Source organism: Buteo buteo, chromosome 27 (assembly GCF_964188355.1).
Source record: "Buteo buteo chromosome 27, bButBut1.hap1.1, whole genome shotgun sequence".
NCBI lineage: Eukaryota > Metazoa > Chordata > Aves > Accipitriformes > Accipitridae > Buteo > Buteo buteo.
The window spans coordinates 2,289,638-2,304,119 of NC_134197.1; the positions used below are offsets into that span (position 1 = coordinate 2,289,638).

Genomic DNA, 14,482 nt, shown 5'->3' on the forward strand with positions numbered 1-14,482 from the left:
GAGGAAAACGGACTCCTTGGAAAAAAAAAAAAAAAAAAAAAAAAATCAGGTGGCTCTAAGGAGATGCGAGTGGCGATGGAGATAGGAGGGGCTCTGTACCCAGCCCTTGCTGAGGACCCACACGTACCACCTCCCCATCTTCTGCAGCCACATCGGTACAATTTATGTGACCTGATACAACCATGTCACCATGCTCTGTGAGTCTGTGTGCTGCTGGAAACTCCTTACTTACCCCTATGACTGTCCACGGCACTTCACCGGGGACCAGCTTGCTGGTAATAGCACTTCTTCCTCAGAATTCACCATTTTAAAATAAACTTGCTGCCCCAATAAACAGCCCACTTGTAGCACCAAATGGAAAAGACTCCAAAGGTGGGATGGGAGTTGAGAAACATCCTGTGTTTCCTGGCACTTTCTGAATCAACAATTTCATATTTGCCTCAGGACAGTCGTGGCTATTTGCTGCCTTGTTTGCGAATGTGCCATCCCTGGAGCAGAAAAGAAAATTTTGGGAGGGGAGATAATGAAATATACAAGTCAACAACAGAAATACCCGGCTGTGGGCTTGACTGCCTGGAGAGATCTCAAACACCTTCTCACTCTGGTTTTGCAGTGGACTAGACTCAACCCAAAAGAGTCTCTTATTAACTGCCAAGGGTCAGTGGAAGATGACAATAATCATGTTTCTCAGTGTCAGAGAGGAAAGGGGTTCCAGAGCTCCCAGGAAAGCCAGGAGAACCTGCAAACCACTGTATGAGGGAATCCACTCCGGGGGCTAAGCCCTTGGCTGGAAAGGGGCGAAGAAATAGCATTCACCATCCCGAGGAGGTCGTGCACGTGGCAGTCCAAAGGCAGATACTTCAGCAGGAATAAAGTACCAATGCAGACTCATCCCTGCTTTCAACCAGCAAGTTGGTTATTACTCACTGTTCAAAGGCAAGAGGGGAAAAGCTGTCCAGAGACATGCTGGACCATACAGTGTTTGCAATGAGGTGACAAAAACCCAAATGAAAGTATAGCCAAATCTTCCTGCCAGGTCGTCCTGAATGTTTTGCCAGCAGCGGATGGGCGGCCCGTTTGAGAAAGGAGAGATTAGGACAGTTTCCCTCATCAGTACCGTGCTGGGTGCCAGGAGAAGACGACCTGTGGCTCTGCAGGTTTGAGAACCCTCTTGTGGAGGACACCACGATGATGTGAACCACAGCCAGCCTCCGAGGACCTCCAGAGACCAAGGACCTCCAGAGACCAAGGACCCCCATTCTAACTGGACCAGGGAAGAAGAAGAAGAGTGATGGACACCCACCCTAGAAGAAGAGGAGAAGGAAGGAAAAGGGCTGGGAACTCAGCTGGAAGAGCTCTGGCCCAGCAGGAGGAGCAGGCGGATAGGGTGGCTCTCCTAGGAAGCACTGCTGTATTTTAAGTCTGGCTGCTGGGGGATGAAGAAGCTGTAAGAGACTCCTGTTTGGTCTAGGCAAGGTCTCTACTACATGGTTGAGTGGGATAACACAAGAGAGGCACCATGAGCGGGGTGGGAGTGGGCCAGGAGCAATGGGAAGCACAGGAGGTGGTCTGGCCCAAGCCATGGGGAGCAGGAGGTAACCTGGTCCTGGGTATTGGGCCAGGGGGTCAGAGTGGGATTCACGGGTGAGCTGACGCGGTGGAGCGGGACAGGGGATGAGATCCAGCTCCAGGAGAAGGAACCGAGGACCAGGAAAGCAGAGGGTTTCCCAAAGCCAGCTGGACGGAGATCAGAGACGAGGCAGGCCTCAATGGCAGACCAGTTCCTCTGGTGCAAATCTCCCACCTCATGGATGCGATCCAGATCCTGCAGAGCTAATGAAGCAATAACTTTTTCCAAAAACAAGAAACATTGAGAACACCGGTGTACAGGGCTGATGGAGAGCAAGGCGAAAGGCAACCACTTGCAGAAAATGGCCACTCGTCCGTAAGGTTTGCTTTGTCCAACAGCAATATCTGAATGTCACCTCTCGCGGCTTCTCCGTAAAAAAAAAATTACAATGTCAAAGTCCCAATATAAAACCTGCCAAGCAGTCTGGGCATAAACAGCCCCAAAATGCCTGTGCACCCAGCCTCCTGATACAGCGACTCGGAGTCCCTGCAAGCAGCAGGACTCTGCTCTTCATTTCGAAAGGTTTTTGACCTTTTCTTATCCTTCAATTTTGCTGCATATCAGCTGACCCTCACCTTAGGGTAGGATATCTGCTACTTAAATGGAAAGCAGTAACTGCTGAATAGGAGGAGCAGCTATGGAAAGAAATTCAGAATAACCGTGATTAAAAAAAAGTGTATGAATACAAATGAAATTTCCATAGATGTTCATAAGAAGAAAAAAAAATCATCACTTACAGCTAAATTCCAAGTACATTATATTAATGTATTATTAAATTAATGCACCATTATCATTATTAAAGCAATATGAATCTATCGGCTTATTATATTTCTAAGGTATGAAGCGGCGCATAAAGGCAAGACTTTGTGAAATGTGAAAATGTGAAAATGTTCTTCTATATGGGACAGATTCTGCTCCCCGCTCCGGTGGGAGCCCTTCTCCCAGCATCGTGGGAGCAAGAAACCCACCCACGTACACCAGCACCCCGAGAAACTGCGCTGCGATCCAGCCCGAGACCCGGCATGAAACATTAGGCAAAGTGGGGAAAAGGGGAGTGCTGGGGCACAAACCCCCCAACAGATAGAGATTGCTGATGAACGCTGGTCTAACACTTCAATTTTAGGTTCTTCACGGTGAGAAAAATACGTTGCATGGTATTTTGCAGTTAGGACTACCCATGAGGTCGTTCCACGGGGTGATTACAACCCGCAGCAGCGATCTGTGCGGTGGGGCTTTGGGAGGGCAGGCAGAGGAGGAAAAGCAGGGCGAGAGGCTGGAGTGAGGGAGGAGAAAAGGGGTTTGGGGAGGAGAAGAGGGGTTCGGGGAGCTGGCGTTCCCGCAGAGGGCAGCATCGCCCCTGCGCAGCCGGGAGGGCAGCCAGCCAGGCTCCGGACTCCGTCTCTTAGCAGCCCGAAACAATGCGTTAGGTGGGCAAGATTTGTCATACTCCAGCGGCGAGTCTGAATAAACTGCAGGAAAACGTAGCCCAAAAGCCAGAAAACACCAGGATTAAAATAACCACACACCACCACACCCGCAAACGTTGAGAAACAAGTTCCAGATTGCAGTCGCACCCCTTGCCGTAAAGTTCATTTAGAGTGAAATTACGCAAACGAAGGAAGGGTACAGCTCTGCATGGATGGTACTGGCGTTAGGTGGTTTCAGATGTTCGTGTTTCAAGGGGGGCTCAGCTCCCAACGCTTCAGACGAGGAGGCAGACTCAAGCAGACATACCCCACATCTGAACGTCCTCTGGGACTAGTTCCTTGCCACGGTCAGTGGAGAAGATAGTGCACAATGCATGGGATCTACTGGCTCCTATTCGATTAAAAAACATCAGACAACTATCGTATGTGACATTACACAAAAATACGTATTTCTAATATCCCTGCTGTAAAATTGTTAACCATAAATTTCAGACAGAAGTCATCACAGTGGTGTTAACTTTGAATGCTGAAAATGACATCTGAAATTTTTTTATAAAAACCTCCTGCTATGTTTTACTCAAGGAATTTTTCAGATTCACTAGGAACTTGCAAAAGAGAGAATTACACGTGGGTCATGGCCATGAACAAAATACAGACCAGGGCACAAGTAGCGATAATTCATTTACTGGCAAACTCCTAGTTGTCGGGGAAAGGGTTAATTCTAGCAGCATTGGAGCTTTATTGTGTGCACAGCCAGAATTAGCTTACACTACAAAATGAAACACCGTGAAACCTGTACTGCATTAAGGTTAGTGGAACTACATAATAATTTATGAACTGGACTATGGTTTACACCACAGACAAACAATCGCTAAGCAGGAGGTCTTAGGAAGCCGAAGGTTAAAGGTGATTGCATATTACCTGAACTTCCCTTCAATAACTCAACACATGACTATTAGCCTGGTTTATCTGGCTCTATTAAGAAGAGCCGATGAAAACTTTTAATCTGCTTCCAAATGGCTCCAGGCACTGGGTAGATATTAGCTTGTTTTGTTGAGAGCACTGAAATAAAACAAAAACCGGGGAGCTCCGTTCCCCAGCCCTCATTAGGGCTCGCAGGGCCGTGCCCTCGTCACGGACATCGTGCTGAGGGTGCGACAGCCCTGCCCGCAGCCCCTGCCCGTGCCTCTGTCCCCGTGCAGGCAGCACTTCGCTGAGCACCCCCGGCAGGATCCGTCCCACGGACGTACCCGCGCTCCGGGTCAAACCAAGCAGAACCGGCATTTGGCACCGGGAGCCTTTCTGCTCCGGGAACATTTCACAACTTTAATTGCACCGTCGGTTTGTTATGCTTATAAATGTTATTGCAAGTGGTTTGCCTCCTTACGTTACCTGTCCTGCCACCGGACATCTCCGATCGCACACCACACACCAGGGAGCCCTTGGTAAGATGCTCCTGGAAGGAAACCTCAATCGTAAATGACCACCATCTTCCTACAAGTGACAAATTACCTTGTACACTACGTCAGGATGACCAACTTCTGCGTGCTCCGCGACGCCCTTACCACTGCCCGAATGCCAGCTCCGCTCCGAGCGGCACTCGCTCTAACGAACCCCAGGAGCTGCCTCTGCATCCCCTCCTGCTCACCGAGCATCCCGCGCTGCATCCCGGTCCCAGGGCTGCCCCTCGTCCCGCTTCTCCAGCGCTCTGGGGACACGGGAAGCCAGCACCGAACACTGAGCAAATTCAACACGCTTTGCCCCAGAATAGCATGACTTTGGCTGACAATAAAGAATGACCCTACGGTCGTGCCAACAAAGTTTCCGAAAATAATCCTTTCATGGGTTTTATGTGATAGCAGCTGTAAGCATTTCAAAGCACTAGCATTAACGGGGGTTTTTCCCCTGCTCCTTTTCAGCTTGGCAATGCTACAATTAAACAATAGGTTTCATTTCTTGAGTAAAAGCTGTATGACATGGCTACTGCTTTATTGTTTTGCATATTTGTTTTACTATAGTGCCTATAGGGCTGAAACAAAGACAGGACCCTGCCCCAAAGAGTTTACACTCTTAATTAGCCTTAACTAAGGTAGCAGCTCCCTATAGCTCCAGCCCCAATGACTGCTGTTTCCCTTAGAAGGGACACATCCAAAAGGCAGTGGAGTCCCCAGAAGAGTCTCATCCACTTCTGCAGGCTGAGAGTCAGCATCTGGAGACCTCCTGGATATTGCTGCTCCCGGGACACGCCAGTGGCAGAAGCCCTGGAAGGAAGGACCAGGCTTGGGAAGGACGGTGGCACTGCAGTGTCCCTTGCTGTCTCACCTGTGGGACCACGCCAGGACAGCACAGGCACGCAGGACCCCGCAGCCAGCACGTGCTTCCCACAGCAGAGCTAATTGCAATTAATTCCCCAAGTCAAACACACTGCAGCTCCAAAAGTGCCTCCGTACAGCACCACTGCACCCACCTGGGGCTTCTGCCACTACGGGCCAGCTGGGGAAAGGGAGATGATGTTGCAGCTTTGCTGCAAAATCAAGTGGGGTGGGAAGACACAGGCGCGTGTGTGTTAAGGGGAGCCTGTTTTGTCACCTCTGTGCAGCACAGTGAAGCGAAGTTTGCAGACCTGGGAGACGTTTCAGATGATCTTTCAAGTGGGCAGCGTTGTACTGCAGGTAGGAGACAAGGAACGATCTGGAGAATCTAACTGAGTGGCAAGCATCACCCTGGGGAGAAGGGAAAGGGATCTCAAAAACTCGTTAACTCAGGCTTCACGTGACAATTCGTCAACCCCACAGCCTTGTCTTACCCAAAATCTGTCTACACTTCTCATTTCTTCAGAAGCCGCAGCAATGCCTATCTCTCCTCTGGCAGCACAGCCATTTAATTCAGCACATTTTAAACAGTACTTGCTGCATCTCTCCAACGCGCCCCATCTCCCTGCTCTGGGACATCACAGTGCATCAGTTTTAAACAAACAAGGATGGAATTAACCCAATGCATCACCGTGCCCTGTAGCTCCAGCTACTTTGTGTGCATGTGTGTGTATTAAAAGAAAATAAACAGAACTAAATTGGAAATCCTGGAAACAGATTATTTATTTATTTGCACTGCAAGCAAAGTCAGAGGCATCTACTGCCTTAAAGCCTCCACAAACTGAAGCAACTGTTTAAGAAGAACAAATTTGGGATGTTTAAGTAACTTCTAACAGAAATAAACAGTGTGGGTCCAAAGCAGAGTGAAAATATTAAGCAATCACCAGAATCTGTCAAATCAAATGTAACAAATGAAAGGCCTTCAAGATAGTGACTGCACATTCTCAGGGTTGCTTGGGCTACGCTTCAGCCTGGCAGATTATTTACCTTTCCAGCCAAATCCATCATCCCCCTGACATTCCCAGCACACACAAACAAGGAAACCCAGCTTTGTTGCTGAGTTTTAGGGAGAGCAATAACAAGCCCGGCTCGCTTCAGAGCGAGACAGATAAGTCTGTGCTTTACCTGCTCCGGTCCGGCACTGGGAACCCCTCTGCACGTGACGCTTTCTCAACAGCTCCAGAAAACGGGAATCAAGACACGAGGACAAAATCCTCTGTTAGCCTCTGGCTGCACCTGACATAACACACATAACACAGCCTTTCCTTGTCCCCGGGACAGTAAATACCCTTTGATCAGGACAGTTACCCGCCGGGACAGACACCTGCCAGTGCCCGGGGCCTCAGTGCCCCAGCGAGCAGGGGGAGACGTGGGATGGGACCACCGGCAAACCCTCCGGGCTCTTCAATTCCCTGGAGTTTTGCTGGGACAGGATGCAACAGACAGGGCAGAAAGAGCAGGAGAAGGAGTTATTTTCTTCATGCCTCTTTGCTGGGTGCAGCCGAGCACACGCTTCTGCACCATCGCAGAGAGCAGAGGTATGGCACTAACGCTCCCTCCCTGTTCAAACTGCGGGACACCAACTAAATGTGGATTAACCCGTGCTACTAGTTAGCAGAAGTCTAGTAATAACTTTATTTGCTTGGTTTCCAGGCGAGGAAGATGAGGACAAAGGGGTCAGCTGTCTGCAGCCCCAGGGGACCTGCACCTCAGATGACCACGACAGTCCCAGGGATGTGCAGCATCCGCGGCTTGGGGGGTCCCTGGTCCCCTCCGTGCCCACCGCTGGCCCCACCAGCCCCTCAGCACCGCCGAACCCCTCGGGACACAGAGGAGGTACTGGGGGATGGCAGCCAGGAAGGCAACAAGGGAAAGGGCCAGAGCACCCCATACTTCTAAGGGTGCAGACCACAGAAGCTCTAAAATACAAACCCTGGTGCTTAAAACAGACATAAGCCTAAAGGGCACGTGTATTTTTAATTTAATAACTAGCCTCACAGGTATAAACAAGGTGGAAAAGGCAAGGGAGGTCTTCAGCTGCTTTTCCTTACAAACAAGTCTGCAAGGCTCAAAACATCCCCCCGCCCCGCACTGTTGACAAAATATTATTTATATTTATTTACATGTGCGTGCATTGGAGCTCAGTGGAAGAGCAGAGGGTTTGGGGGGAGCAGCAGACAGAACACCGTGCCCGAGAGCAGACTGTCCCTCAGCCCCACGAGAGATGATGGGAGACTGTCCTGCAAAAAGCACCCACGCTCCAAGCAGGGAGAGGAATCTCCTGGCAGGACAGACGTCTGCAGCACGGACACGTGCACGCCGCTGAGGCTGGCCCCAAACACACATAGCTGGAGAAGGCCTTCACCTTAAAGAAAAATGAGAAAAAGCTCTTGGCTTGAAGGAGAGAAATACCCAGGCCCCTCTGGGGATTCTGCTAATTTGGTAGGGAAGTGCCCAGGTACAGCAAGGACAGGCAAGCGGTCAGGAACCCTAACAGAGATTAATATCCCAGGACTTCTGGGCCATGCTCATTTGTTTCAAGTGGAAAAATCACTTAAAGCAGCTTGAATGGTTCAGAAGTACTCGTGCTCTCTCCTGATGATGCGAAAAATCCAAGTTGTTAAGCAAGAGAATAATCACACTCCCTTGTCCTTCAGCTGTGTGTTTGACAGCAAAACCGGGAAATACTTCAGTAATTAAAATAATGAATTCCTCTTCCAAACCACAGATAACCAAGGTGTAAGGGAGATCTATTCACAGCCAGGCAGGCACACATTCCTTTGCCTGCTCCCCAAAAGCAGCACTGAGCCTGGGGAGCACAGTCCTGCCCCGGCCTCACGGACATCGAGGGTGTGACACCAAGTCCTGGTGCCTCTCTTGTACTCCCTTGTAGTCCTTCACCTTGTGCTAAAATAATCAAGTGGCATTACTACGACACTCGGAGACTGCTGCCCACCAGACTGATGGGTATATTCTTAATTTTGCCTGTCTGTCTGTCTCCACTTGTGCACCTGCTTATCATTTACTCCATCAGCCCTTTGCTCCCTACCTGGACAGCACTGGGCGCAGCTGCATCCGAACCCCAAGCCGGGGCTCCGGGGCTCTTCTCCGCACTAGGAATCTCAAGAAATAATATCCTCCCGCCACAGATCTGAAACCCTCGTTGGCAAAGCCATGGGACCACCTAGGGTCTGCTCCCGCCGCTGAGCCGGGCACGGCGGAGGGTTTGCTGTGGCTTTTAGCAGCAGCCAAGAAAGAAACCCACACCGCAATGCCCGAGGAGAGGAAGGAAAGAGAGGGAGAAAGGAGGAAAGGCAAGTTACGGATTTCACACCTGGAATATGTTTAGGAAATGTAGTTAAAACAACTCTTGATCCCCGTTACTAAACTGATACAGTAGTTTGAAAATCTTGCCTCTCTTGCTCCACGCTCTCCTCTCGCAGCAATTTTTCAAGGCAAAGCAGCGACGAAGAGCAGCAGCATGAGCATGGTCTGGGAGTGCTAAAGCAGCCGGGACGGATCCTGCCCAGGCACTGGTGAAGAGGCAGCTCTGATAAGGCCATCTCAGCCCTTCACTCCCATCTACTCGGGAAAAACCCCGGAGATCTCACTGGGAAAGTGGGGACGAGGCAGCTGCAGTGCAGGGAAAACCACATAGCAAGGAAACAGAGCAGATGGCGAAAAATAAAAAGAGAACAAGGAAAGAGAAATAACACATACCTGTAAGTTCAGAACTGCTGCAAAGAAAGCCAACAGAGGAGGGAAAAAGTTAAGTGTGGGGCTGTGAATTATTAATTACACTGAAAACAGAGGGATTTATAAATAAAAAGAGTATGGGGAAATACACGTTTTACTAGTTGGAAGTTTTTTTCTTAGCTTTGCGTGGATATAGCTTATAAATGCAAGGAAAACAGCGTGGCAGAGCAAGCCAATAAAGCAAGACGAGGGTGCAAGAGTTAAAGCGTCAGAGAGCAGCAACTGAGCTCCGGGTGCCAGGCACAGAGACACAGGGAAGATGGGGAAATGGGTGCCTGGTGACCAGAGGAGAAAGGATCCTCTTTTCCTTCCAACATCCCTAAAAATAGAAACCAAACTGCAAGCAAAGGGCTGCAGAAAGTCATTCTCCCACAACTCTGGCAAGTTTAGTAGCATCGTTGCTAGTTTGTACTGATGGATGAAGAGGAACAGCTGGGAGAAATGGGAGCAAAAGCACGTGCTCAGTAGGAATAAAAGCACACAGGGATGAGGGTGCAATCAAAGCAGCTCACGGTTTATCTATAAATCAATGCAATGGATATTCCTGTCCCTTCTGCAGACCTACGCCTGGTCTCAGCCCCGGCGTTTCTGGGCGAGGACACCAGGAACAGGTCTGGGCTTCACGGGAGGAGCAGCCCACACACCCGGCATGTCAATACAGGGTTCTGGAAAGCAGAATCCACTAAAAAAAAAAAAAGTAAAAAACCCCCTCTACCCTCCCTGTAAACTTTACAGACGGAAACAGGAACTGGAAGTTGACCAATTCACGTTAGATTCTGGGGTTTTAAATCCTCCGGGACATAAACCCAGCCCCACCTCTCTCTCTTTAAAGCCACATGTAATCTTTAAGCAGGTAAGAAAATAAGAGCTCAATTAGAGCTACTGTAACTCCACAATTGTTTAGACATAATTGTCTAAATAAAATAAAGGGCTTAATTAGCAGTACCGTCAAAATGAAAGGCATATTTGAATAAGCATGCTGCTGCTTCAGTCAAAAGCAATTAATGTTTCACTTGATAAGAGCAATCGCGGCTGGATGCAGATGTTTTTAATAATGCAAATATTTTTCCTACTTATAATAATTAAAACCACTTTTTTTTTTTCCTTTTTAAGAAATTCTGCAAAGACTGGTGCTGAGAATAATCAATGTCTCACATTCACCCCCAAGAACTGTACCATTCCTGATAAGGGGATTTTAGACAGCAAGGGAACTGTCCTCATATCCACTCCTATCCACGCTGAGAACTCAAAAGAAATATTTAGGTAAAACAAAAATAATAATAAAATAAAAGTGTATTCCAGCTCAGCTGTCCCCTCCATGTGGGCTGCCCACGGCTAGGATCGAGCTCTTTAGAGTAGACCTACACAGTAACAACATAAAACCAAAATAAAGAACCACCGAGACAGGCACCCTCTGAAATATCAACAAGCCCCGTACTGATACTGTCTGCTTAAGTGAGAGAAGGAAGTTCCAGATCACAAATCACACAGATGTATGGTGAAAATTAAACACGTTTTCCTGAATCCAGGAACTGGAGCTGTGAAACTGCTCAATGTCAGATAAAACAGAAGAGACCAATTAAGTAATTTCTCACCCATTAATAGATTCAGCCATCAAAAAGTTACAGGAGACAGACTGCGCTGGGCTCCTTATTGAAGTCTTGAGAGCCAAAAGCATGATTTCCTGGTTCTACACGTTAATGAAAAATGAGTGGAATTTATGGGTACTTTTGAATTTAATTAAAGCACGGTCTTGGAGCTCTTAATTTTGTTCTTCGCACAGTGGGCTGGTGCAAGATGGGAAAGCGGGGCTGGCTCCAAAGCCCGCTGCCCTTCCACCAGACCAGGCTCTGCTCTTAGGAGCTTCGTGTTCGGTCTCAGAGCCAGGAGGTAACCACCTGGAAGGGAGACCAGCCAGCTACTGCTCACCCCACAACCTCCACGAGCCAGAAACAACCCCCTAGCATTCGTTCAAAACTGGAAAAAAAAGACTACAAGTTCAAGACATATAGGGGAAAGCAACGGTATGGACACCATGCGTTTCACTGCCTGCAGCATCCTCTCCCCAGCCCTCAGTGCAGGGACCTGGGAAGCCACGTGGTCCCGTCGAGCTCAGCCTCACCCCACCGTCAGAGGTACGTGCCGTACGTGAGATCTCTCCTGTCCCCACCGTTTCTTTTTTGCTCCGGTTAATGAAACTTCAGCATCAAAACTTGAGCGGTGCAGGCATCAAAATTAAAGCGTCCATCTGTCATCCCCACGCTAATATTGTTTGCAGCCCAGCTCTTGGAATTTAACATCTGCAGTAATGAAGGAAACTGCTGGGAAAGCGTTCAAGAATTCCCTAAACAGCGTGTTAATGAATCCTTCTCTACAGAAGCGCATTAGAAAGGGTCACTCCGCAAACCAGGAACCATGCATTAAACAATATCACTATTGGGCATAAACAGAATCAAGTGGCATTTACTTTTTGTTCGGCCTCCCACGTTTCACGTCTGCCTGCGCTGACGCTGCTTGTGGGGCTTTGTGACTTGGAGCAACCGCACGCAGAAATGCTGACCGAGGATGTCGGGGACGCTGGTACCCACCGGCCACCACGTCAACCCCTGCAGACCCCCCCGGTGAAGCGGCGCTTCCCCCTGCCCTGCAGAGCAGAGGCACGGCCGCAGCCTTTATAGACACACGTGTCAAGCGAAACTTCCAGAAAGCAGCAGATAAAAGTCACAGCTGACTCTCAATGGTGCAAGGGAAAAGGTAACTCACTGTAAAAATCCATCCTTTTTGCAGCATCGATTGGGACAGCTGGCAACGCTGCAGCGCATGAGTATATAAAGAGAAGAATGTAAAAGAGCACATTTCCCAATATAGCCATACGTTTACTAAAAAGAAAGAATTTGCTTCAATTCATAAATGTGAAGATATATTTTATGACGGTCTTTATATAGGGGATGAGGCCTGTGACCAAATATTTTACAGATGTCACAAAGGGATGAGTGACCTCCCTGCTTTTCAAAACTACAGGCGCAATTGAACTTTATTACTTGAAGTTTGCAGAAATAAGGAAATACATCTGTCCCTGGGACATTACAACCAGCAACTGCTACGGCCCTAACATTTTACTTGTCCTGCAGACACTGAATAGACCTTCGAAACACGTGGCTCATAGTTTTTAATGGTGACAGTCTCTCTTGCTTCTGATAATATGTACGAATCTGAACTCCCATTCTACCACCAGCACAGGAACACTGCAGCGTTTCACAGGGCAAACACTTCTCAGATGCTGTTTACATTCGATTTTATCAGTCCTATGTCATAAAAAAATCACCTGGCACATGGTTGAATAGGTGCAGCTGAGCAGCCCAAGCAGCATAACCTCAGTACACATGCAGTGGGCCTGAAAAAAAAGAAAAGAAAAGCAGCTACTCTCTGAAGTCAAATGGCAAAATGCCCGTTTTGTGTCGAATGCCAATGCAAAATACTTGCTGATTCCTCCAGCGGTTTATTATTAGTGATGAAGTCCCCTGAGGTCTCTCCAAAGTCGTTTTTCTGCTACCAGGCTCAGTCCAGCAGAAAACAATAGAGATTTTGCAGCTCAGATGACATGCTAAGATGAATAACAGGAAGGTGAATAAGAATGGTGCTCGCAACAGGCTCTGCAAAACAATTCCAATTATACAATCCTCTCTTCGAAAAAGTTGCATTTTTGCCTAATGTGAAGCGACTGCGGAAAACTCTTGTGACCGTGAGCAAACACAACTTGCTGACCAGGCTGCAGGCAGGCTGGAAGCCCGGAGCTGCCTGGCAATAATCTGCTGGGCTGGCCGCCCGCTCCGCTCCCAGTCAGCTTTGCTGGGAAGGAAAGGTCACCACCACCCCAATGCGTACAGAGGGCTTTGATGTACAGCTACCTGTGCTTACTGGTCCCGTTTCCCCTCTCTACAAGGTACCTCTGTGCTGTCACGAGTTTGTATTGCAACAGAGGTGGGTCGCCTGGGACAAGCTGAGGTTGGCGCAGGGAGCAAACTGAAGAACACTGCATTCAGACCAGTGACTTTCAGCTAAAAATATTTCATTTAGAAGACGGTAACTAAACCATGCAAGGTCGTTTGTGAGGAACGGACCTTCACGGAGTCCAACCTGGAGGTCCCTGCTGCCGAGCGTCTCCCACTCCTGTTCCCCGGCCTCTCACCAGTTCCATCTCACCTCTTGCACGTCAGGGAGAACAGGGCTCCCAAAGCCAATTCCCCACCGCAGGAGGACCTCGGGTTTCTGGAACCAACCTCAGGAGCACTGTGGCTGTGGAGCAACCTGGTGTGGTGGTAGCATCAGATAAAACGGGGCAGCTGAAACACCGTCTCAAATCGAGGATGCTCCTTTGATGCCCTGACAGACTACTGCGAGCGATGCTCTCCTAACTTGTATTCCAAACCCTTGCTCAACATCCTCCAAGGAAAATTTGATGAGACAGTACTGCCACGCCTCATTACCAAACATTAACATCTCTGCTGAGGATAGAACAAGCACGAGTCCCAAATTACCAGCAGTATCTCCAGACACCAAACTTTTCACTTTGGAAGGAGAAAATATAAAGGTAACCAGAGAGGCATCAAAAAGCATTTCAGGCCATTTAGTAGCCCAAAATCTTTCATTGAGAAGTGTGACTATCTTGTTTGCTTTTGGAAAAAGCGCCATGCCATGCTGAAGAAACCGTCAACGTGGGTTGCTTGAATGTTACAAAGCTTCCATTTGAGGTCTGGCTTTTATTTAAACTGTAAAGCTCAGGGGATTCTCCAGGACCACAGAAAATTATTTTGAGAAAGTACATTGAAGTCATGCTGCTGAAAAAGCAGGGAACCGTACTTCGGGCCAGAGCCCAGACTTTCAAACAGAGCGCGCAGACAAGAGCTGAACTGTAATCCAGCAGCGCTTTGTCAGTGTTGGCCAGCGACTTCACCTGGACTCTCGAGGTGTTTGCTCCAGTTTAATGGGTAACTTCATGGCACTGACAGCGTTCGCTCTTTTAACAGGGCTCTTTCCAAAGCAATTACTCATTTATAAGGGCTATAACGTTTTATACCGTATGTTTTGGTGTGGTACCCAGCAGAGCCTACTCCTGGCAGGGTGCCTGCTCGCGTTTGGCAGGAAGGCTCCGAAGATAGGGTCCGAGGGAGCTCCAGCGAGGGTCTGCTGCCATCCCCGCAGATCTGCTCTCTGCCGAGCTCCAGGGGAACTCCCATCACCGCTTCACTTTTAGTTCTCCCACTGCATGTTTTCAAAATGGGATAAGACTTACTTTT

The 14,482-nt window shown here is 48.7% G+C and overlaps 1 protein-coding gene across 2 annotated transcripts in view; it reads right to left on the minus strand.

Annotated features, from left to right (window-relative positions):
• The window catches only part of LMF1 (lipase maturation factor 1), a 204,128-nt gene that overhangs the window by 83,307 nt on the left and 106,339 nt on the right, over positions 1-14,482 (minus strand). The gene's annotated exons all lie outside the window — the stretch shown is intronic.